Consider the following 26,924-nt stretch of genomic DNA (forward strand, 5'->3'; position numbering starts at 1 on the left):
TATCAGTCCTCCAAATTGTTACTGATATCAGTCAGCTTCTTATTAATCCTTCTATTGTTTACATCTGATTTTATATAGATATTCTCAATTGAGGCCACTGATATTGTTTTCTAAGAAGATACATGTCCCTTTCATATTTTACGTTTTCTTAAATTGTATAAATGTTTCTTTGTTATTATCCTTTTGTTCTTGGAATATATTTTTAAATAACTTTCTCAGGAAGATTGAATGGGGAAAATATTAGTTCATGCATGCACAAAAATGACTGACTACATTTTGTCCTCATATACTTGGCATATAGAATACTAGACTCGTCGAGTTAGAAATCACTTTTTAATCAAAACTTTAAAGACATTATACCCTCTCTTGATTTCTATTATCCTCTGTTACTCATTAATGCCAAATACCAGTATGATTATTGTCCGTCAGAGCTGATGTTTTTAAGAACATATATAATGTAAATTATACCATATATTGTATATTTATCTATACTTTCTCAATATGGACAGGGCAGATTAAATTTCCTGTCAGCAGTGTTTTGTAGTTCTCCTTGTAGAGGTCTTTCACCTCCATGATTAGATGAATCCCTAGGTATTTTATGTGTGTGTGTGTGATTATTGTAAATGGAATTGCATTTCTCATTTTGCTCTCAACTTGAATGTGACTGGTATAGAGAAATGCTACGGAATTTGGTAGATTGCTTTTGTAACTTGAAACTTTACTGGCCTTTTAACAGTTCCAGGAGCTTTCTGGAAAAATCATTGGGATTTTCTAGGTATGAAAACGTACCATCAGTAAAGAAAGATAGTTTGACTTATTTTATGTTTAGATGCTTTTTCTTTTTTTCCCCTCTTGCCTGATTTCTTTGCTAGGACTTCCAGTACCCATGTTGAATGGGAGGAGTGGTGGAATTGGGCATCTTTATCTTGTTCTAGTTCTCAAGTGGAATGCTTCCAGCTTTTGTCCATTCAGTATAATGTTGGCTGTGGATCTGTCATAATGGCTCTTATTATTTTGACGTATGTTCCTTCATTGGCTAGTTTGTTGAGGGTTTTATTATAAAGAGACCTCAAATGAGGTTATTTCAGCAATGTTCACGGCAGCTTCATCAGGAAGAGACTTCTTTTTGAGCAGCCACTTTCTTTGTTCATCCACGAGAAGCAACTCCTCATTCTTTCATGTTTTGTCATGAAATTGCAGCAATTCAGTCACATCTTTAGGTTCTACTTCTAATTGTATTTCTTTTGGTATTTCTACCACATCTGCAGTGACTTCCTCCACTGAAGTCTTGAGGCCCTCACAGTAATCCATGAGGGTTGGAGTCAACTTCTTTGAAGCTGCTATTAATGTTGACATTTTGATCTCCTTCCACGAATCACAAATGTTCCTAATGCCATTTAGAATGATGGGTTTTCTCCAGAAGGTTTTCAATTTACTTTGCCCATATCCATGAAAAGAATCACAATCTATAGCCATTGTAGCCTTAAAAGTGTATTTCTTACATAATAAGATTGAAAGATGCAATTATTTATTGATCCATGGGCTGCAGCATGGATGTTGTGTTAGCAAGTATGAAAACAACATTAATCTTTTGGGGTGTCAGGTGTATTGTCAATGAGCAGGAATATATTCAAATAAATCTTTTCTTCTGAACAGGGGTTTCAACAGTAGGCTTAAAATGTTCAGTAAACCATTCCGTAAACAAGTAGGCTGTCACTCAAATTTTGTTCCTTTTCTAGAGCACAGGCGGAGTAGATTTAATATAACTTTTATTTTTTTTAACATGGAGTCTCACTCTATTGCCCAAGCTGGAGTGCAGTAGTGCGATCCCGGCTCACTGCAACCTCCACCTCCAGGGCTCAAGTGATTCTCCCGCCTCAGCATCCCTAGTAGGTGGGATTACAGGCGCGCGCCACCATGCCTGGCTAATATATTTGTATTTTAGTGGAGACAGAGTTTCACCCTGTTTCCCACAGTGGTTTCAAACTCCTGAGCTCAAGCAATCTGCTCTCCTCGGCCTCCCAAAGTGCTGGGATTACAGACGTCAGCCACCACCCCCAGCCAACGTAACTCTTAAGGGCCCTAAACTTTTCATCATAATAAATTTGCATTGGCTTCAATTTAAAGTCACCAGCTATATTAGCCTCTACCAAGAGAGCCACCCTGTCCTTTGAGGCTTTGTAGCCAGACATTGACTTCTCTTCTTTAGCTATGAAAATTCTAAATGGCATCTTCTTCTCATAGAAGGCTATTCGATCTACACTGAAAATCTGTGGTGTGGTGTAGCCACCTTTGTCGATGATCTCAGCTAGATGTTCTGAATAAATTCCTGCAGCTTCTACATTAGCACTTGCTGCTTTATCTTGGATTTTCACGTTATGGAGATTGCGTCTTTCCTTAAACTTTACGAATCAGATTCTGCTAGATTCAAGCATTCCTTATACAACTTTGTCACAGGGAGCCCTAGGGAGAGAGTGGATAAGTCGACGCACAACATCTATCTGTTGAGCTCATAACTCTTTATGGGTCTGGGTTGTGGAGCCAAAAAATAATTTCAATAGCAACATCAAGGATCACTGATTACAGATGACATATTAAAAATGAAAAAGTTTTAAATATTGTGAGAATTACCAAAATGTGACAGAGAGACACAATGTAAGCATATGCTCATAGAAAAATGGTACCAGTAGACTTGCCTGGTACAGGGTTGCCATAAACCCTGGTTCAATTTATTTTAAAAATGCACCATTTGCAAAGTACAAAACAAAGTGCAATAAAATGAGATATGTCTATATTACCTTATTGTTTTATTGTAATTTAAATATTTGAATTATCTATTAATTTATTTGCTGCTAGTATTAACTGAGTTGGGGGCAACTTTTTAAATCTTTGCTCATGTATCTTTTCTCTCATATTGTCGATCTCTCTTGTTTTGCATTACATTATCTTTGAAACATTCTATTTTAAGTAATGCCCTATTACTAAAAATACATTCTTTTAATTTACTATTTGTCAGTTTCCTAGCATTATGTCCTCAATTTGAGAAACAGGACATTCTATATTCTGTTTAAAAATAGAATGATTATTTCTGTAGTTTTGCAATCTATTCTTTACGTTATGTGTTTCCATTCATGTTTTATTGTTTGTTCGTTTATTTTGGCTTTTTGCCTAAAGGTCTTATTCTCAAGATTTAAAGAGATGAGGATATGAAAGCTGACTAGGTGCTCTATGAATCCTGTGTGGACCAATGTTTGCAGAGCTCATATTACTAGTCATTATACATGAGTAACTCAAGCCCACATTACATACTGTATTGCTTCCAAGACAATCATTTAAATAATAAAGGAAAGGTCCCACTGATTTTTTTCTTGACCTAGGACATCTCTTTCTGTTTCTCATTATGTTTGTTGGAGAACAGAGAGGGAAGTAAATGTGTACACATTTTCCTATACAGATCTTAAATTAATTCTTGGATTTTTGCCCAATTTTTAATCCAGTTACCTGTTGTAGCAAGTTTTAATCCAGTTTTAATCCAGTTACCTGGTGAAGCAAGTCTGCAGTCTATACATAATTGCGCTGACATATAAGTTCCTACCTTTTTAACAGCTCTTTTATTGTACATTCAATCTTGTTGTCATTACTTCCATTTAAAAAATTATCCATCTATTTTATAACTTCTCTACGTGTCATATACTGGTATCCTCTTTTATTTCTCTCTAGCATGTTATAGATGTAAATCCTTGTATTTAGTGTCATTTAAATAAGATCTTTGCCACTGCTTAAATAAAAGCAGGCTCACTGGTATGCTCAGTCTTACATTTTAATCTAGAAGGCTTGCAACTCTTTACTGGCAATTCCAATGGAATAAAATAAAAGAATAGCACCTTTCAATTAACCAACATAGGTAAATGTACTCATTTTCTACCATACCTTTTATAATAAAATTTGTAGGGCCACTATTCACAGCACATAAAATTGACTGTGTCCTGTTATGCCATAAGTGGATTAGAAAAATTAATATGATGTCATATTATATTTGTAGTTCCATATATAGCTTATATAGCTCAATAGCATTTTATTTCTATTTAGCAATACAAATAGATAAAATTTGCTTGTTTTTTTTTTTTTTTTTTTTTTTTTTTGAGACGGAGTCTCGCTCTGTCGCCCAGGCTGGAGTGCAGTGGCCGGATCTCAGCTCACTGCAAGCTCCGCCTCCCGGGTTTACGCCATTCTCCTGCCTCAGCCTCCCAAGTAGCTGGGACTACAGGCGCCCGCCACCTCGCCCGGCTAGTTTTTTTTTTTTTTTGTATTTTTTAGTAGAGACGGGGTTTCACCGTGTTAGCCAGGATGGTCTCGATCTCCTGACCTCGTGATCCGCCCGTCTCGGCCTCCCAAAGTGCTGGGATTACAGGCTTGAGCCACCGCGCCCGGCCCTAAATTTGCTTGTTTTAGCTGATCTCTGGAACTTTCACTTGCCATAAAACCCTAAGTTTTTCTATTTTTTTGTTTGTTTGTTTGTTTGTTTTACCTCTCTACATACATCCAGAGTGATTTCACATGCATAAACCCAAAAAGGTGACATCCAAAATCCCTTAAAATTCTAATCCACTTATAGCATAACAGAACACAGTCAATTTATGTGCGTAAATAGTGGCCCTACAAATTTTATTATAAATGATATGGTAGAAAATGAGTACATGTTCAGTTGTACCTACAGAATTTATAATCAATCCTGAATTGAGGAAGTAAAGGGAAAAAAGCAAATTATTTATGTAAGGGCTTCATAAACATAATTTTGTTATTTTCAATCATCCATTGCATGCAAAGTAATATAAAGTATGCTCTTCCTACATACTGAGTGATCATTATTCATTCTCTGGGGCTTTCCTGTTCTGAGAGGTACAGACTTAGGTGATTTTACCAGGTGGTAATTGGATGAATGGCATTTCTCCTACTTGAACATACTGCCCATAATTGCTAGTAGGCCTTCAAGTTCTAGTACAAATTTAGGATGTTAATAAATCCATGTGTTTAGTTTTTGAAGAAAATAATTATTGAAAGTAAATTCAAATCAATACACTTTGAAATATTAGAGATGGCATTTCCAGTAATCATTTCTTTCTGTAGTTAGGAGTCCATCAGATTCTCTTACTTTGGCTGACAGGTTCTTGAACACTGCAATAAATGTGACAATCAATGCCTTAGAGGTCAAAGATACTAGATGTGCATCGAATGGAATGAATTAATGTTATGATAGGAATCTTACGTGTTGCCCTTCTTTGATTACTTGTCTGTAAAGATGAAATAACCTACAGTATATCCCACATTACACAAATACTAAATTATATTTCCACATTACCCCAATTACTAAAATTACATAAAACTAAAAGATTCAAATATTTGGAAAACCTTAATTGTCTTTGATTTTCTTCTCTGTTAGGGACAGAGAGAAATTACTTATTAAAGAAATCACATGACTAAATAGTAAAGTTTCTACATAATCTGGTAAAAAATCCAAGCTCATTTGAAAGTTGAGACAGGCAATTTTTGTAAATAATTTGTCTAAACATTATATACTTAAAATATATTTTATTTTAGAAAATACTTAATGTTGAATGCCAGCATAATATACTAAATTGCATTTGATGTACAAGAAATGGAGTATTAAACAATTATTTAGATAATATAAATCTTAAATATAAAATAAAATAAGCATGAGAACTGTCTGTTCTCTCTAGTATATGTGAAATATTAAAGTTCCCTTTAAATTACTACATCTCATTTTCCTGAAAAATTGACATACTTTGGAACAAATAAATATTTCTTGAGCATCACCTTATTTATTGGTGGAAAAATAAATTTGCTCTAATTATGCTTTAAAAATTGGCAAAAATAAAGTAAAACCTAATCTATTTGCATTTAAATATCTCAAGTATAATAAAGATATTTTAAAACTCATTCATATATGTTATCAAATATGGTAAATACAACACTTTTAAATTATTCTACTTCTATTTTAATGACATTTCATCAGTGGCTCCTGACTTTGCTTAAAATTCCTCTCTGTGTCTTAGCTGATGCATTTTGTAATTATGATTCAGAGCAGAGAATTAAAATTACATCTATGATTTCTTCCTCTGACAAACTATCTCGGTTAACTTTTCTTTCCCTGTAATTACCTTAATGGTTCAGCTGCTGTATAGTTATCCCTGGAAATCTGAGAAACTAGGTAAATGTCTCTTATAATGTTTCCTACTGTAAAAGCTTGTTAACCCAATATCAAGCCTCATTGAAAACTCTGAGTTAGGCAATAATAAGCTGAAAAAGAAAATATGTTTTCTTATAAGCATCTCTAAGTACTGAATGTAACAAATATAATTATGATGGAGGAAATACAGGCATGAAACATTCTTTTTGATGAGTAGAAGATCAAATTTTAAAAAGTAATCTCCCTTCCTCCAGTCTTGGTTAATGGAGGAGTTGGATTTATCCAACCAGAGGTGTAATCTGAAGTGAAACACACAGTGTGTCACTTGGTCTACATATCCGTGCCTCTGCTCATCACCTACATAAGCTACAGTCTTCAGATATTTTGTAAATTCTTCTTGTTTGCCATCCAAATGTAAAAGGAAAGATAAATTCCACCTTTGTGTTGAGAGTCACCAAAATAAATTTAAGTCACAGATAGAGAAAGCACAAAGACAGGAGTGCAATTTTATACTATGATTTTATTATTTGTATAAAACTAAGAAGTTTCTGTCTTTCTGATTATTGAAATAGGCAAAAATATTGTGATCTTAACAATTTTATTGTGTGAAATTAAGAGCAATTAAGTTTTTCAAGTGTAGCATTGGCTAGAGTGAGATTGTATTTGTTATCGAGTCCATCTTCCGTACTTCCAAAATTATTATTAAATTATTTCAGATTAATAGCCTCAGGCAAATAGCATACATAATATAATTCCAGGAAGTGATAAATGTATTACTAAGAAAACTAGGGCAGGACAAGAGTCATGGTGACTGGTGCTTATTTTGGATAGGTTTAAAAGTGAAAACTTCTTTGTGAAAATTAGATATAAGTAGAGATAAGAATGAAATGAGGACAGAGCTGTATAAATGTTGACTGCAATACAATGTTCAGCCAAAGGCAAATGCAAATTTGAGGGCATTTTCTGCCCTTTGTCTCAGAAGGCAGAAATAAAATTAACGTCTTCCAGATACATCAGTGTCAATGTTAACCATATGATAATTTTTCTGAGTCATAAGTTGTCACTTAGACACTGCACTGAAACTCTCCTACATATGGTAAATTCTATATGTGTACGATTACTTATTGTCCCCTATTTTCCTCACCGTGCATTACCATTACCTTTATTCCAAGATCTTTATCTAGATTAATGGCATTACTGTATACTTGGAACCAACAAGAAACTCCTATATATATAGTTTTTGACTCTTAGTTCTCTGCATATTCATTGGACTCTTTTTTTTTCCTCTGATGGTCTATATTCTTCTCCCAGTCTGTTAGCATAAGAAGACATTCACTATATTTATTAGAGTAAATCACATTTAATCAAAAAGTCCACTCCTTAAACCTCACACAAACAAATTGTATTATATTAGAAATTTATGAAGTCTCTATATTACTATTTTTATGGCAGGACTCTATTCTAGCCTGAGCCTGACCCTTGTGTAGCATTGCACGTCTTAGGTCAACATGCATCTTTTATTGGCATACTTAGTCTTTCTGAACTACTGTAAAGCAGCTAGGTCTAGATTCATCCTGCAGAATTACAGGGTACATTGTGTTAGATAATTGTTTAAACTAAAACTTCATTGACTTAATTGCTCAGGCAGACTTTTGATTTATTTTATTTATTATTTTTGTGTTTGTGACAGCGTCTCATTCTATCACCCATGCTGGAGTGCAGTGGTGTGCTTTTGACTCAATGCAACCTCCACCTCCCAGGTTTAAGTGATTCTCCTGCCTCAGCCTCCCAAGTAGCTGAGACTATAGGGGCACAACACCACACCCAGATAATTTTTCTACATTTATCAGAGATAGGATTTCACCATGTTGGCCAGGCTGGACTTGAACTCCTGATCTCAGGTGATCCATTCACCTTGGCCTCCCAAAGTGCTGGGATTACAGTCATGAGCCACCACACCTGGCCAAATTTTGATGTCTTAATCAGAATTTTTTCCTTTTCTTACACGTGAACATAACCTCTAAGTTCTCAATTCTATGATTTTTGTTTCTGATTTGCTTTTCTCCTGCACCAATCTACCTTTGCATTAATATTGATACCAGTGACTGTCATATAAGATGGTGAATTGGAGGCAGTATTAGCATGCCACTGACACTTGGAAAAACAAAACAGTAAATAGAGATTCACACTGTAAACTTTTTTCCAAGAAGCACCGTAGGAAATTAACACAAAAAAGGAAAGAAACCACAAACCATTTGAAAGAAGCAGCAACCAGCAGCCTAAATCACAGCCTGGTGAAAACCTGTAAGTCCCCAGAATGTCAGAGGGAGAGAGACTACCTCCAGAAGATACACCCCATCTGGAGAACTTGGCAATTTAGCTCACAAGGCTTCGAAGGCATGAACCCTACCCAGCACCGAAAGTGAAAGACGGAACAATGGGGAATATAAAAGTAGCAGCAGTGGGAAGAGCCCAGCATGCATTTCCAGTCTCCAGCACAGACTGAGGACGCCATTCCTGATTCTTTGTCACAGGGGAGCTCACTGAAGTCTGCCAGTTAACTCAGCAGTTGCATGTTGAAAATGCTCCCAACTGAAATTCACAATATAACCTCGGGGGATGACAAACTCCTTTGGCCAGAACAGGGAGGCAAGTGGGAAGTGTGCTGCAACCATGAGCACAGGAGCCAGGCACCCTGGCTTTGGGGGTGGACAGGGAGGCACATGGCCTGAAAGCTGTGCTTCTTGTCTCCAAAGGGAAGGCTTATGAGACATCTGGGGCAGTTTTGACTTCTATGCTCAGACACGCAATTTAACTAGCTACTGCTAGCAAACACTGTGGGTGAGAGAAATGCCTTGCCAAGTGTGTGGGAGCTGGATGAAGCTTACCTCACCTTCTATTCACCACTCCCTGCAAAACTCTATTGCAGAGGAGGCAGCTATGATTATTTTTGGAACATTACCCAGTGGCCAGAGAACTGCCTCCCAATGCCCCCAGAGCCCTCTGATTTCCCCGCACATAAAGAGGCAGCACATAATCCTGTCTCACTTAGCTCCCCCTGATTTTGCCCTTCCACGTGTCCTGGTAGCTTAACACAAAAGAAAGAAACTGTAGGAAACCCTGTGGCTCTGCTCATCACCTAATAAACCAGAATACCTCCCCTGGGTAATATAATGCAAGCACAAATCCACCTGCTTCTACCTCAGCTGGTGCTCTTTTGTAAGTGCCACTTCCTGGCTGGAGGTCACCTGACAGACAATTACAGCATCTCAAGGTAGAATAACAATGTATCCATGAAGTAGAAAACTTGTGTGTGTGAGCTCAGTCATCATCATTGTCTGCAACACCCTGGCTAACCAGGAGGTTCTGCGTCTGCGCAAATGACCAGTCCGCTACTACTACAACTGGTATTTGAGAAAGCCAACACACTAAGGCTATTTAAAACCAAGAAATCTCACAAAGCCTATTTCACTCCCTTGCCACATTTATCAGAGCATGTGCTGGTACCTGCTACTGGGACGCTTGAGGACAGATCACATCACTGGATCCCAATGGGCAGCTAAACCCAGAGCAACAGGAACATTTGCAGTTGTTTGGTTCACAGGGACTCCTACTCCTAAGGGAAGGGCAAGTAAACCACATCACGGAAACATCTCATGGGACAAAAGAATCTGGACTGCAGGCCTGAGTCCCAGATTTTTCCTCTGGTGGAAAGTTTCTTTAAGCAAGGCACAACCTCAGTGCTGAGTTAGCAGAGAAAATGTGTAGCTCTACCCACAGACAAGCAGCTCTGGTGCTCATGAAAGTTCTTCAAGAAGACTTATCTTCCCTTTTGTCCATCACTGCAGAAACAACTGGGGCATCTCCCATGGGAGCCTAGCATGGGTGCAAATATAGACAGAGTTTCTGAGACACTTCAGGATGATTGAACCCCCACAGGAGGAACACTCTCCAGATACAGGCTTGCATGAGGGGTAGAGTCATGATTCCTCTCCACTTGGGCATCAACATTCCTGCAGATGTAAAAGGTGTCTGCCTGGTCTGAATAGCCAGAACAATGGGTCAAGAGTATGTCTGGGGAGTGGATAGCTTTCCTACTGGCCTGGCAGGGGAGCTAAGGTAGCTCCTACCCTTCCTTCTGACAAGGCCTTAGTGAATTTCACTGAGAGCTTCCCTGACTGCTTCTGTCAAGGCTGGGACTTTAGCCCCACATTGCATATTGCATTCACCCACCTACTTTAGTCACAAGCAGTTTCCACTCAGGGACACCTCCCCTACTGGCCTGAAGCCTGAACTATTTAACCTAGTGGATAAAATATTGGGGAAAAATAAATTAAAAAGTGCATACCATGGTGGGGTGAGGTGAGCGTCAAGAGACCTCTGCCATTCCAACCCATAGGAGACAGTGGAATTGCTGGCACACTCAACACACATTGCTGCTACAATCATTATCTAAGAAAAGTCATTATAAAAAACAAAAGCAAAAATGAAACTCTATAACCAAGGAACTCACACAGTCTTTACCGCTAAAGTACCAAGACCTGAATTAGGCTGCAATAAACTATAAACATTAAAGTCACATTCTTAAAAGGAAAAAAAACTTTAAAAACATAGTCAAAAACCAAATTTATTAATAATTAAAAGAAATAGCCTGCCCAAATGAGATGAAAAAAATTCTAGTTATATAACAAAATAGGCTTCGATCACATCCCCAAAAGATCACATTAGCTCTACGGCAATAAATCCAAACCAAAATGAAATCTTTGAAATACCACATGAAGATTTCAAAAGATTTGTTATTAAGCTACTCAAGGAGATACCAGAGAAAGATGAAAACCAGCATAAATTAATTAAACAATTCAGGATATGAATATAAGTTTTCTAAAAAGACAGATTAAAAAAATCAGAAGTTCTGAAAATAAAAGACACATTTAGAAAATTACAAAATGCAGTGGAATTATTCAAAAATAGGCTAGAAAAAGTAGAAGAAAAAATTTCAAAGCTCAAAGACAAAGTTTTCAAATTAACCCAATAAGACAAAAATAAAGAAAAAAGAACAAAAAGAAATTAATAAAGATTCTAAGCAATGTGAGATCGTGTTAGCCAAACCTAAGACTATTTGGTTTTCTCAAGGGAGAAGAGAAAGCAAAAAAGTTAAAAAAAAAAAAAAAGAAAACTTATTTGAGGGAATAACTGAGTACAATTTCCTTGATCTTGCTAGAGATTTGGATACTGAAATACAAGAGACCCAAAGAACTCCTGGTAAATTCATCACACACACCAAAAAAGTCTCCACCAAGGCATATACCCATTAGGCTATCTAAAGTGAATATTAAGGAAATAATTCTTAGATCAATGAGATAAAAGTATCAATCTTATAGGAAAACCTATCTGACTAATAGTAGACTTCTTATTAGTAACCTTGTCAACTATAAAAGATTGGGGTCCTGTCTTCAGCTTCCTTAAAAAGCATAACTGCCAACCAAGAATTTTGTATTCAGCAAAAGTAAGTTTTATAAATGAAGGAGAAACAGTCATTTTCAGACAAACACATGCTGAGGGAATTCGTTCCTACCAGGCCAACTCAACAAGAAATGCTAAAAGAAATTTTAAATCTTAAAACAAAAGGTTGATATGCACCAGAATAGAATGTCTTAAAAGCATAAAACAATAACACAATGTAGAAAACAAAGTGTCTAAGTAACAATTAATGTAACTAAACCTCATATCTCAATACTAAATTTGAAAGTAAATGGCCTAAACGTCCCACTTAAAACATACATATTGGCAGAATGAGTAAAGAATCACAAACCATGTCTCTGCTCCTAAGTATGAGAATTTGATAAACTCAAGTTAAAAGAGTGAAAAAAGATATTGCATGGAAATAGAAACCAAAATTGAGCAGGAGTAGTGATAATGGTTTGGCTGTGTGTCTCCTCCCAAATCTCATGTTAAGTTGTAATTCCTAATGTTGGAGGAGTGAACTTGTGGGAGGTGATTGGATCATGGGGGCAGATTTTCCCCATGACGTTCTTCTAGTGAGTGAGTTCTCATGAGATCTCATGGTTTAAAAGTGTGCAGAACTTTCCACCTGGCTCTCACTCTCTCCTGCCTCCATGGTAAGACACACTTGCTCCCCCTTTGCCTTCTGACATTATTGTAAGGTTCCCGAGGCCTCCCAGTTATGTTTCCTGTGAAGCCTGCAGAACTGTGAGTTGATTTTTTCTTCATAAATTGCCCATCCTCAAATAATTCTTCATAGCAGTGTGAGAATGGACTAAAACAGAAAATTGATTCTGGGAGTGCAGCACTGCTATAAAGATATCTGAAAATATGAAAGTGAATTTGGAACTGGGTAGTGGGCAGAGGCTGGAAGGGTTCAGAAGAAGATAGTGAGGGAAAGCTTGGAACTCTCTAGGACTTGTTAAATGATTATAACCAAAATGCTGCCAGTGATATAGACAGTGATGTCCAGGCTGAGGAGGTCTCAGATGGAGATGAGGAACTTATTGGGACCTGGAGTAAAGGTCATACTTGTTAGTGACCTCTGCTTTAGCAAAGAGACTGGTGGCATTTTTCCCACGTGCTAGAGATCTGGGGAACTTTGAATAAGAAAGAAAATAAAGATTATCTGGCAGAAAAATATTCTAAGCAGCAGAGTTCAAGAGCTGATGTGGCTTTTTCTGAAAGCATTCAGTCATATGTATGAACAATGAGATGCTCTGAAATTGGAACTTACATTTAAAAGGGGAGCAGAGAATAGAATAAAAGTTTTGAAAATTTGTAGCCCAGCCACGTGGTAGAACAAAAAAAAAAATTCTGGAAATAAATTTATGCCTGTTGCAGAAATTTGCATAAGTAAAGAGGAGTCAAATGTTAATAGCCAAGATAATAAGAAAAATGTCTCCAGGGCATTTTAGAGAACTTCACAGAAGCCCCTCCCATCATAGGCCTGGAGGTTTAGGAGGGAGGAGGGTAAAACGGTTTTGTGGACCAGACCCAGGGCATTCCTGCTCTGTACACCCTCAGGACATGGAACTCTGCATCCCAGTCACTTCAGCTGTAGTCCTGGCTAAAAGGGGCCAAGGTACAACTCTGGTCATGGCTTCAGAGGGTGCAAGCTTTAAGCCTTGGCAGCTTCCATGTAATGTTGAGCCTATGAGTGCACAGAGTGCAAGAGCTGAGGTTTGGGAACCTCCACCTGATTTCAAAGGATCTATGGAGATGCCTGGATGAAAGGATTGATAAAAGGATCAATCAAACAAGAAGATGTTAGAAACATAAATTTATGTGCACCTAACACAGGAGTGCCCAGATTCATGAAACACTTACTACTAAACCTAAGAAATGAGACAGGCAGCAACACAATAATAGTGGTGGACTTCACCACTCTACTGATAGCACTAAACAGATCATCCAGACAGAAAGTCAACAAAGAAAAAATGGACTTGAACTACACTCTGTAACAAATGAACCAAACATGTATTTACAGAACATTCTACCCCAAAACTCCAGAATATATACTTTTCTCATCAACTCATGAAAGTTTCTCCAAGACAGACCATATGATCAGTCACAACAAGAGTCTCAATAAGATTAAAAGTATCAAAATTACATAAAGTATCTTTGCAGACCACAGTGGAATAAAACTAGAAATCATCTACAAAAGGAACCCTCAAAACTGTACAAATAAATGTAAAGTAAACAATCCTCCTCAATAATTTTTGTGTTAACTATGAAATCAAGATGAACATTTAATAAAGTATTTGAAATAAATGATAATAATGACAAAAGTAATGAAAACCTCTGGGATACAGCAAAAGCAGTGTGAAGAGAAAAGTTTGTAGCACTAAATGCCAACCTCAAAAAGTCTGGAAAATAACAAATTGACAATTGAATGTCACATCTCAAGGAACCAGAGAAACAAAAGCAAACTAAATCCAAAGTTAGCAGCAGAAAATAAATAGCAAAAATCAGAGCACAGCAAAATGAAATTGAAACAAACAAATCAAAAAATAAAACACCAAAAACAAAAAAGTAATTGATATGGTTTAGCTTTGTGTTCCCACTGAAATCCCATCTTGAATCTTAATAATCCCCAGTGTGTCAAGTGCAGGATGAGGTGGAGATAATTGAATCCTGGGGGTAGTTTCACTGATGCTGTTCTTGTGATAATGAGTGAGTCTCACAAGTTCTGGTGATTTTATAAGCATCTAGCATTTTCCCTACTTGCACTCACTTCTCTCTCCTGCTGTCCTGTGAAGACACGCCTTCTGTCATGATTGTAAGTTTCCTGAAGCCTCCCCAGTCATGTGGAACTGTGAGTAAATTAAACCTCTTTTCTTTATAAATTACCCAGTCTCAAGTATTTTTTCATAGCAGTGTGAGAACAGACTAATACAAACAATGAAACAAAAAAAACGGCTTCTTTGAAAAGAAACAAAATTGATAGACCATTAGCTAGATTAGCCAAGAATAGAAGAGACACAATTCAAATAAATTCGATTAGAAATGAAACTGGAGATGTCACAACTGACACCACAGAAAGATAAAATATCATTTGAAACTACTATGAACACCTCTATGCACATAAAGTAGAAAATCTAGAGGAAATGAATAAATTCCTGGAAACACATAACCTTCCTTGATTAAATCAGGAAGAAACAGAAACCATGAACTGACCAATTACAAGGAGTGAGACTGAATCAGTAATTTAAAAATTGCCAACAACAACAACTACAAAAAAGGCAAGGGCCAGGTGGATTCACAGCTGAATTCTACCCGACATTCAAAGAAGATTTGGTGCTGAACCTATTGAAACTATTTTCAAAAATTAAAAAGAGAGGGAATTCTCTCCAAGTTATTTTATGAACTAGTGTCACCCTGATACCTAAATCAGGAAAGAACATAGAACAATAAAGGAAAACTACAAACCAATATACCTGATGACTGTTAATGCAAAATTCTCAACAAAATATTAGCTTACCAAATCCAACAGCACATCAACAACAACAACAACCAAAAAAACCCACAAAAAACAATACACAAGGATCAATTGGGTTTCATCCTAGGAATGCAGGGTTGGTTTAATATATGCAAGTCAAGATATGTGATACATCACATAAACAAAATTAAAAACAATAATCATGTGATTATTTTGATAGATACAGAAACAGCATGCATTTGAGAAAGGCACATCCCTTTATCATAAGAATTCAATAAACTAGGCATAGAAGGGACTTCCCTCAAAATAATAAAGGCTGTGTATGACAAACCAATAACCAACATCATACTGAATGGAGAAATGTTGAAAGCATTCCCTCTGAGAATTGAAATAAGACAAGAATGAAATGATGACCACTTATATTCATCATAGTACTGGAAATCCTAGCCAGAGCAATCAGGCAAGAGAAAGAAATAAAGGGCATAAAATTAGAAAAAATAAAAGTAAACCATTGCTCTTCATTGGTAATATTGCTGTATTAGCCAGGGTTCTCTAGAGGGACAGAACTATATATATATATATACACACACACACACTCACACACACAGTTGGCTACCCTACTTTTGAGATTTTGGAACTCTGACTAGCTTCCTTGCTCCTCAGCTTGCAAACAGCCTACTGTGGGACTTTATGATGTGATTGTGTGAGTCAATACTCCTTAATGAACTCCTATATATATATGAGTTTATAGATTATATATACTATATATTATACGATATATAAACATATTTATGTGTGTGTGTGTATATATATAGGAGTTTATAGATTGTGGATATGTTTGAGTTTATATATGATGGATGACTGATTGGAAAGGGGAAAAGGATTTTTTCAGAGATGATGAAAATTTCCAGTACCTATTTTGTATAATGGCTATATCTTTGTCAAAACTCATCAAACTGAACACTTAAGATCTGTACACTTTACTGTATGTATATGAGTGTATATATATAGTAGTCTATATATGCATGTATATGTATACATAGGTAAAATATATGTATATATATTATACATGTAACATGTATATATGTATATATAATATATGTAACGTGTGTGTGCGTGTATATATAAAACACCTCAGGTTACAAAATCAATGTACACAAATAAGTAACACTGCTATACACTAATAACAACCCAGCTGAGAAAAGAAATAAAACTCTTTTCCTTTTACAATAGCAGCAATTAAATAAATAAAACACTTAAGAATGTACTTATAAACCAACCAAAATACCTACAACCAACTAATCTTTGAAAAATCATATAAAAACATAAATTGGGGAAAAGAAACCCTATTTAATAAATTGTGCTTAGAAATCTGTCTAGCCACATGTAGAAAAATAAAACTGGATTTCTATCTCTCATCTTATAAAAAAATCAATTCAAGATGCATCAAAATCTTAAATCTAGGATCTGAAACTATAAACTCCCTAGAAGATAGCCTAGGAAAAACTTTTCTGAATATCGGTCTAGGCAAATAATTCATGACTACACCCCCAAGAAGCAAATGCAACAAAAACAAAAATTAATAAAAGGGACTTAATTAAACTGAAGCTCTTCTGTACAGCAAAAGAAGTAATCATCAGAGTAAGCAGACAATGCACAGAATGGGAGAAAATATTTGCCGACTCTGCAGGTGACAAAGGACTAATATCGAGAATCTACCAGGAACTAAAATCAGCAAGAAACAAAAAATAAAAAATAAAAAAATCCCATCAAAAGTGAAAAAATGACACGAATAGACATTTCCCAAAAGAATATAGACAAATGACCAATAAACATAGGAAAAATGCCTAACAGTAATCATCAAGGAACTGCAAATTAAAACCACAATCTACCTTATCCTGAAAGAATGGCCATTATTATAAAGTCAAAAAACAGTAAATGTTAACATGGACATGGTAAAAAAGAAATGCTTATATACTGTTGGTTGGAATGAGAATTAGTACAACCTGTATGGAAAAAAAGTATAGAAATTTCTTAAAGAACTAAAGGTTGGTCTACCATTTGATCCAGCAATCCCATTACTGGGGATCTATCCAAGGGAAAATAAGATGTCATTATATCAAAAAGATGCCTGAATGTGTATGATTATTACAGCATAATTCACAATTGCAAAAACTATGGAACCAATCTAAGTGCCCAATGACCAATGGATAAAGAAAATGTGGTATACATACACCATGGAATACTGCTCAGCCATAAAAAAAAGAATGAAATTATGTCTTTTTCAGCAATTTGGACAGAGCTGGAGGCCATTATTCTAAGTAACATAACTCAGGAATGAAAATCAAATACTGTATGTTCTCATTCATAAATGGGAGCTAAGTGTACACAAAGGCAAAATGGACTATGGAGACACGGACAGGAAAGGGTAGAAGGGAGAGAAAGGGACAAAAAGTATATATTGGGTGAAAATTACACTACTTGATGACAGGTGCTCTAAAATCTCAGACTTCACCACTATATAATTCATTCATGTAACCAAAACCCACTTGTACACCAAAAGCTACTGAAAAAAAATATTTAAAAAGAGAGAATGGGACATAAAAAATATGATGATGACTGAAAACATTTCCATTTTTTGTAAAAGACATAAATTTCCAGATCTTAGAAGTTCAGTGAATACCAAGCAGAGAAAAATAAAATGAAAATAGTACTAGGGCACATCATAGTTAAACTATTAGAAACCAAATATAAAGAAAAACTCTGGAAAGCAGCCAGAGAAAAATTGCATGTTACAAGCAAGGGAAGAATGATTTGAAGCATCACTGACTTCTCATCAGAAACTATAAAGGCCAGAAGTCACTGGAATAACATCTTTAAAGTGCTTGATAAAAGCCAGTCAATCCAGAATGCTATGTTCAGTGAATATATCCTTCAATTATGAAGACAAACTAAAGGCATTTTTAGATTAAAACAAACAAAAACAAAAACAAAAAACACCTAAGGGAATTCACTGCCAGCAGATCTGTGTTACAAAGAATGCTAAAGGAAGTTGTTCTTCAGAATGGAAACACAGATCTTCAGGAAAGAATAAAAAACACTTGAAATGATACATATGTGGATAAACATAAATTATGATTTTTCTAATAATTTCTTTAGAATGCATATAATTAATTAAAACAAAAATCATTACATTGTATTGTGTGGTTTATAATATATGCAGATATAATACATTTGCTTCTACAGCAAAAGGATGAAGGAGGTAGGTAATGTACTTATTCTTACTTTTTTTTTGAGATGGTGTCTCACTCTGTCGCCCAGGCTGGAGTCCAGTGGCGTGATCTCTGCTCACTGAAAGCTCCGCCTCCCAAGTGGCTGGGACTACAGGCACCCACCACCACGCCCAGCTAATTATTATTATTATTATTATTATTTTTAGTAGAGACGAAGTTTCACCTTGTTAGCCGGGATGGTCTGGATCTCCTGACCTCGTGATCCACCGACTTCGGCCTCCCAAAGTGCTGTGATCTTACATTTTATGTGAAATAGTCAAAGTTAACAAAGTACACTATGTACACTGTGGAAATATAAGGATGTATAATTCTAGAGCTACTATTAAAAACACAATGCAAAGTCACCAATTAAAAAGCTCATCTATGTTTTAAAATGTAATTGTAAAAAATCCCAGAAAAATTCAACTTCATGCAATAAGGTGGATGAAAGTCAAGACATCCTGAGCAAAAGAAGCCAAACACAATAATAAACACTCCATGATTCTACTCACATGATATTCTACAACGGACGAACTAACAAACTGGATCTTCAGCAAGAAGAAACTGTTGGCTCTTTGGGCGGAACAACAGGGCAACATGATGGATGACTAATTGGAAAGGGGAGAAAGGGATTTTTCTGAGGTGATGAAAACTTCCAGTATCTATTTTGTATAATGGCTACACATTTGTCAAAACTCATCAAATTGAACACTTAAGATCTGTACACTTTACTGTATGTAGCTACACCTCAATTAAAAATTAAGTTGAAAATATATTGACACCAGGCAGGCCTGATGAAAATGTAAGATTGCTAAGTGAATTAATGAGAGACTGCCCTAGGTAAGTAAATAATTTGTAATAAAATATTCATCTAATCTATAACCTATGATCAGGCAAAAGCAAATCATTTGTTATTAAAACAGCCAGTTTTAATAACTTGAAAAAATTCCTGTCTATGCTGTTCTTCCTGCTTTAGGAAATCTCTCTCCCGAGCATACTTCATTTCTGCCAAAATCCTACTCATCTTGAGGTCCTATATCAGTGAGCATATACTCCTAGCAATTTTCTCTTTTATCTCAACCTTCAACATTATAGCACAGTGTGGCTCCCTTATTCTACTTATATGCTGTATTTTAAAAATTTCATATGTATTATTTATTCTAAGGTTAATTTTTCACTAATATCTTTCTCAATTAGTTCCATAGTATTGGCAATTTCTGTGTGTGTGTGTGTGTGTTTTGTTGTTGTTGTTTGTTTTTTTTTTTTTTTTTTGAGACGAATTCTCGCTCTGTCGTCCAGGCTGGAGTGCAGTGGCGCCAGCTCAGATCACTACAAGCTCCACCTCCTGGGTTCACTCCATTCTCCTGCCTCAGCCTCCCAAGTAACTGGGACTACAGGCACACGCCACCACGCCCAGATAATTTTTACATTTTAAGTAGAGACGGGGTTTCACCATGTTGGCCAGGATGGTCTCCATCTCTTTGACCTCGTGATCCGCTCACCTCAGCCTCCCAAAGAGTTGGGATTACAGGAGTGAGCCACTGCGCCTGGCTGGCAATTTCTGTTTTAAAAGCAGCAGTCATTACTACCAGTCTTCCACCATGCCTCATCAATCAGCATTTCTCTCCTGACATGTTTATTTAGGTTAATGGGATTGTTACAAAACAGCTCACTCTAGCAAGAAACCCCTGAAGACACGGTTCTTGACTCTTCCTTCTTCCTCACATTCCTAGACATTTCTCTTTACCTACATTAGTTCATACTTCTCTTCCAACATAGCAAGTTCCTCCCTAGACTGTAAATTCTCTCTAAACAAAGGGTTATGTTTGTTCATATCTATGTAGCCAATGCAACACAATGCTGACTCATAAATTATTAGTTAATTTTAAAAGTTCTCTTATTTTTTTTTTTCATTTCTGTCTACTAACTTGGTCTCTCTAATGTATCCAAAACACATAATTTTATTTCTGCTTTGGTTCTTTTGCAATTCTCGGTTCCCTCTCCCTAGAACATTCCATCACAGGAAAAATATTCAAACAGCTCCCTCACTTATTTCATATTCTTGTTTCCTCCATAGTCTGACATTTTAAAACATGTTCATGAGAATGGGGTGTGAGGTGCTGGTGTGGATATATTCCAGGTAGTAAGTAAGCTCTGTAATGCTTGGGACTTGGTTTATTTTTCAACACCGTAGCTCCAAGTTTTAAGAATGCAGCCGGGCGCAGGGTCTCACGCCTGTAATCCCAGCACTTTGGGAGGCCGAGGCAGGCGGATCACCTGAGGTCAGGAGTTCCAGACCAGCCTGGCACATGGCAAAACCCCGCCTCTACTAAAAATACAAAAATCAGCCAGGCCTGGTGGCAGGAGCCTGTAATCCCATCTGCTCCAGAGGCTGAGGCAGGAGAAGCACTTGAACTCAGGAGGCGGAGGTTGCAGTAAGCTGAGATCGTGCCACTGCACTCAAGCCTAGGCGACAAAACAAGACTCTCTCTCAAATAAATAAATAGAATTTTAAAATAAAATAAAATACATCTGGTATAATGTAGCTGCTCAGTTATTTCTTAAATGAATAAATGATCTTTTAAATAATTAGCTGATTAATTAAGAATTCCCCATTCCCATCTATACAATTACTTCAGCATGCCAGGCACTTCTTAATTCTTCCTTACGTTTTGTGAGGAATAATAGAAAGGGCTCTTAATTTGTATATCCATGAACCAAATTCTACTGCTTAACGCAACTTTTGCAGTCCACATCATCTTCTACAGGGCTGGGAATCTGACTTTTATAAATGTTAAATCAAATTATAATAATCTTCTATTTTAATATTTGTTAAAGTTTTCTAACATCCATGAGATCATTCAAGTATTTTTTTGGGGGGAATAGATTGCTCTTCAAAACATATTTCCAGCCTCATTCTCCAGCTATGATAATCACAGGAATATTCTATGACATAGCCACATTAGACATTTTGCTATTCTGAATGTACGGTTTTATTTATGCTTAGGAACTTTCCCACCAGATGCTATTTGTATCTGGAAGCGCCATTATCTTCTTACTACAGATTTTCTGATATCAATAATGTAATGTCCTTGATTCTATGATGGTAAGTCAAATACAATGCAGATATTAATATAAGAGTACAGTTGTATCATACATTTAAGCAAAACTTGAGGTCATAAGGGGATAACAGGGGCCTTAGTGTTCAAGATTAGAAAGGATCATAAACGCAGAAATTCAGAAACTTTAAACAATGGCAATATAGATTTCAAATAAGTGACACCAAAGTAATGATGTTTTTAAAATTTTTGTTTTTATTTTTATTTGTTTTAAGAAACTCTGAATGTCTCATGGTTTGTAAGGATAGTCAAAAAATAAATTTTATCCAGAAATAAAGCCAAAGTTTGTTTTATATACCTTGATATTTATTGAATACATAATGATTTAAAGTTTTCATAGAAATTCTTACCGGGATATTTAAATTACATAAACATTTTTGGGATTAAGTAACAAAATACTTGTTACATCTTAAGCAAAATTTTTCAATTGAAAAATAATGATTGCCATAGACTGGAGTTCTAATCATCAGTTTACATCCAAATTTTGCATATTTTGTATTCTTTTTATTAAAAGTTCTATAAAAAGTTGGCAGGTATATGAAAGAGAAAATAGAACCTTACAAACTGCAAAAAATATCAGTTTAGTGGCCTGAATCTGCCATCTTGTGGTGTAATAGCTTCATCTCACATTTTACACATATTCTCTAGGCATTTCAAAATATTTTCTTAAATATGGAGTAAGTATAAAGGTTGGCTTTATTTTTCTACATTTGATTTTTAAAAATACTTGAATATATCAATTTTATTGTTTCTCTATGCACACATTTACTTGTTACTGAAAATGGAAAAAAAATAACACACGGAAGACTTCTTTTAATACAATTCAAATTTTTGAAAGTCAGAAAATCAAATTATTATGCTCTTGCAAACTACCCAATTTTTTCTTTCTCCAAGTTACTTTGTTACAGATTCTTGATGTTGGGTTACATTTCGCTGATTTCAGCCTTTTAAGACACATGGGAACACTTAGGACCTATTGATGCTTCTTTGGGTCAAATCGAAGAGTGGAGCTAAAGTATATTGAAGTTATTCAAATACATTCAAACTATACAGATCCCTTATGAATTACTGGTATCACAGCAGAAAGGAAAAGATATATGAAGAAAAATACATAAAAGAACTCATTATCAAAATTATTGTTATAGTCTGTAATAGTATAGAGTAGCTTTCTCAACTGCTGAATAATATTACCAGCAAGAGTAAAAAGTACAATAAAAAAAATGATGACTGAATCTGCTCAGTGTCAAAATTCCCTATTCTAGCATTCTCAGAAGGATCCCACCTAGTGCATGCAGAAAGTGCAGCCACATCTGAAAGGTTCCCTTCTCAATTCAGTCTGAACTCCTCTAAGCCCAGTGTCTGTTAGTTCTCTTTGAAGCTGAGAAAATCTGTGTACTAACAGGTATCAATTTTACCACCCTTTCTTTCTGCACAGATAACTGTGTTCTCACTCCCTTCCCCCTGTAAGGCAAGCTGCCTCTGATATCCTGGAAAATAATTTCTCTTCTACCCTGTTGTTGAGGTAAACCTTCTGACAGATGAAGATGAGTTGGGAATTTGGTACCAGGATCGACACTCAAGTTACTACGGTTCTTTATCGACATGTTCGAGCAGAAGTTATAAGAGTCCTCTGAATCATCCTGAGAATTTTTTTTAGAAAGCATTTGTAAAGATTCTGGGATCAAGGGTGGGTTAAGCTTTGTGATGGTTTCATAGGTGGTCTAGTCACAGCGCTATGCTTCTTCTGGATCTTTGGGTCCCAACACAAGGTGATACTAGACTGTCAAACTGCCACCAGGTAGTCTGGAAAGAACTGTGTAGCCCAGAAATAACTTGAAAACCCAAACTGTAACAAATATTAGTGAAAGAACCAAACTCTGATTTTTTTTTTTTTTTTACACTTAAGTATTTTTCCAAGCCAATACTATCTTAATCAGTGTTGTATGTTCAATTTCAGTGCCCAACATTTGGCCATTTGGATTTGTTCATTGGTAAATCTTTTTTAATATTATTATCTTGCCTCTCTTTAAACAAATCTTTCAAATTTTCGAATTATTTTGGAGGTGAATTTTTTAAAATACCGTCATATAGATTCCTTTGCCTTGATAATGATGTTTGCTACAATGTTGTTGGCCCAGTTGCTCTTTGATTAGTATTTGGGAGTTAAATATAAAAGTAAATACAAAATAATTTTTAGATGGAAAAATCACATTAAAAGCATACTGGGAAATAAGAGTTAATATCACATGGCCAGGGGTTAAAGTATGTTTTTATATTTTCTTTAAAAATGTAAATGCACATTTTTACCACTAAGACATACTAATTGTTTCCTCAGTAAGCCACAACAGAAAAAAACAACTGTTCCTTATTTTATATGGGAATAAATGTATTTTGGCTTCAAATCATGACCTCAATAATCTAAAATATAGAAATCTGAAGTAAGTCAACATTTCACTGTGATCAAAAAGTTTAGCCTTTAAGTAATTGTTGCAGAAAAACAAATTTACTCATTTACTTTACCTTTATTTGTTAATCTCTTATTATAAACATTAGCTTAGAATGCAATTATAGAGTGAACATAAGCATAGCTCTTTTATAACTTTAAAGTTATGCTAAAATATTTTAGCAATAATATAATCATATGAGCAAATAAGGATCCATACATCATTTCTAGGAAGAAGGATTGATTGAATATTTTAAAAATGTCTGCTTTGGGGAGTGGCACCAGGGAAATAGTAGAGTGGGAAGCTCTGAATTCCTGTGTTTCATCAGAAACATAATAAAAATATCAGAAACAGGGCCGGGCGCGGTGGCTCAAGCCTGTAATCCCAGCACTTTGGGACGCCGAGACGGGCGGATCACGAGGTCAGGAGATCGAGATTATCCTGGCTAACACAGTGAAACCACGTCTCTACTAAAAAAAAACAAAATACAAAAAACTAGCCGGCCGTGGTGGTGGACGCCTGTAGTCCCAGCTACTCCGGAGGCTGAGGCAGGACAATGGCGCGAACCCGGGAGGCGGAACTTGCAGTAAGCTGAGATCCGGCCACTGCACTCCAGCCTGGGGGACAAAGCGAGACTCCGTCTCAAAAAAAAAAAAAAAAAAAATCAGAAACACTGAGAACTCTGTCTTAAGTTTGTGAAACAGTCAAAGTCTTAAGTGAATGCAGAGTAAATAAAAGTCAGGTAAATATTCCCCTGGAATGCAAGGAAATCTTAGCCAAAACAAGCCTAAACCTAGAATAATAAAAATAGCAAATCCTGGGGAAAGGGAATCTCTGATTACCAGAGTTAGTCCATTAAAATTTAGAAATGTCCAGTTTTCAACCAAAAAATAATAAAGCCATACAAAGAAATCAGAAACTACTGGACACTCAAAGGAAAAAGTAATTCACAGAAGTAGGCCCTGAACAGGCACAAACATTGGACTTTCTATACAAAGACTTTAAATCAAATGTTTTAAAATCGTTCAAAGTGCTAAAGAAAAGTATAGAGAAGAACAAAAGGAAAACAGCAAAATAATACATGTGATAACAATATCAAAATAAAGATATAAATTATATAAAGGATCCAAATAGAATTTCTGGCGCAGATAAGAAAAGTATAATATACTTCTCTCTAGAGATGTATAATAACTGAAACACAAACTTTGCAAGAGAGTTTCAACAGCAGAACGAGCAATCAGGAGAAATAATCAGTGAACTTAAAGAGAGACAATAGTATTTTTGCAGTGTGAGAAACAGAAAGAAAAAAGATTTTTTTTAAAATGAGCTGATCATAAGAGACCTGTGGAACATTATAAAGAAGGCCAATGTATTCATTATGGGAGTCCCAGAAAGAAGACTATGAGAAAATAAGGTGGAAAGACTATTTTAAGAAATAATGGCTGACAATTTCCCAAATTTAATGAAGAACATGAAACTACACATTAAAAATGTTCAGCAAATTTCAGGCAAAATATAGTCAAATCATTGAAAGTTAAACACAGAAAAAGCTTAAAAACAACATGAGAGAGGTAAGTCACGAAATATTTTTGATATAATTAACCACAGATTTATTATTGGAAACAATGGAGGACAGAGGCAGTGGGTTGATATAAAATACTGTAAATAGTCTGGGGTTTGGGGTAACAAAACTGTCAACCTAGAATTCTACACACAGCAAAACTGTCCTTCAAGTATTAAAAAAAAATTGCTAAGGAAACTTGTTACTAATTTACCTTACAAGGAATGCTAAAGGGAATTCATCTAGTTGAAATAAAAGGACCCCAGACAGTGGTTTGAAGCAATATGAGGAAATTAAGAACATTGGTGTAGGTAGCTATGCAGGTAAGTAAAAAAGCCAACCTCGTTGTATTTTTGTTTGTAACTCTTCATAGTTCTCCTATGTGATTTAAAAGACACACGCATAAAATGATAACTGAAAATATATATAATAGGCATACAATTCAAAAAGAGGTTAACTTTTATAAGATTGTTAAGAGAGTGGCAGAATGTATGAAAAATAAAACATTCATTTATCTGCTGTGTATGAAGAAAGAATCACTTTAGATGCAAAGACACAACAAAGTTTTAAGTAAAATAATGAAAACATACAGTCTATATTAAGAGTTACCACAAAAGACTTGGAATGACTATATTAATATCAGATAAAATAGATTTCCAATAAAATGTTTCCAAAAGAAAAAATTATATATTGTTGGAAGTTTCAATACAAAATAATTTTAAATGTATACATGCCAAACAATAGAGGCAAAATATATAAAGCAAAAATTGAAAGAATTAAAATGGAAAATAAATAATTCTACAATAATAGTTGGAGACTTCAATACATGACTTTACCATTCACTGTGAAAAGTACAGTCTCTTCCACAAATGGTGCCGGTAAAATGGGATATTTTCATGTAAATTATTGAAGTCAATCCCTTATCTTATACCACATAAAAAAAGTTAAGTCAAAATAGATAAAACACCTAAATTTAAGTGTCAATATTACAAACATCTTTAAAAAATGAGAACAAATCTGCATGGCGGTGGATTTGGCAATAGTTTTAAAATATAATACTAAAAATATAAGCAACAAAAGACAAAATTGGCATATTGGACTTTATTAAATTAAAAAAAAAACTTGTGTATCAAAGACACTATAAAGAAAGTAAAAACAACCCACAGAAAGGGAAAGAATATTTGTAAACTAAATATATGACAAGAAGTTAATATCCAGAATTTGTGAAGGATTTCTACAACTCAACAAGACAAAGAACCTAATCAACAAAACAAAGGACTTCTGTAGACATTTCTCCATATGAGATTGATTAATGGGCCGGGCATGGTGGCTCATGCCTGTAATCCCTGTGATTTGGGAGACCGAGGTGGACAAAT

General features: G+C 35.5%; 1 protein-coding gene across 5 annotated transcripts in view; it reads right to left on the reverse strand.

Moving 5' to 3' along the window:
* The window catches only part of LOC139358594 (BTB/POZ domain-containing protein KCTD5-like), a 141,733-nt gene that overhangs the window by 55,684 nt on the left and 59,125 nt on the right, over positions 1-26,924 (reverse strand). For 3 of the 5 annotated variants that reach the window (XM_071079815.1, XM_071079814.1, XM_071079819.1), the window contains exon 2: positions 18,937-19,032. The exons of the other annotated variants lie outside the window; for them this stretch is intronic. The gene's annotated coding sequence lies outside the window, so the exon portion shown is untranslated. The remainder of the gene's footprint in view (positions 1-18,936; positions 19,033-26,924) is intronic. 5 annotated transcript variants of the gene reach the window in all.

Source organism: Macaca nemestrina, chromosome 15 (genome assembly GCF_043159975.1).
Source record: "Macaca nemestrina isolate mMacNem1 chromosome 15, mMacNem.hap1, whole genome shotgun sequence".
In the NCBI taxonomy this organism is placed as follows: domain Eukaryota; kingdom Metazoa; phylum Chordata; class Mammalia; order Primates; family Cercopithecidae; genus Macaca; species Macaca nemestrina.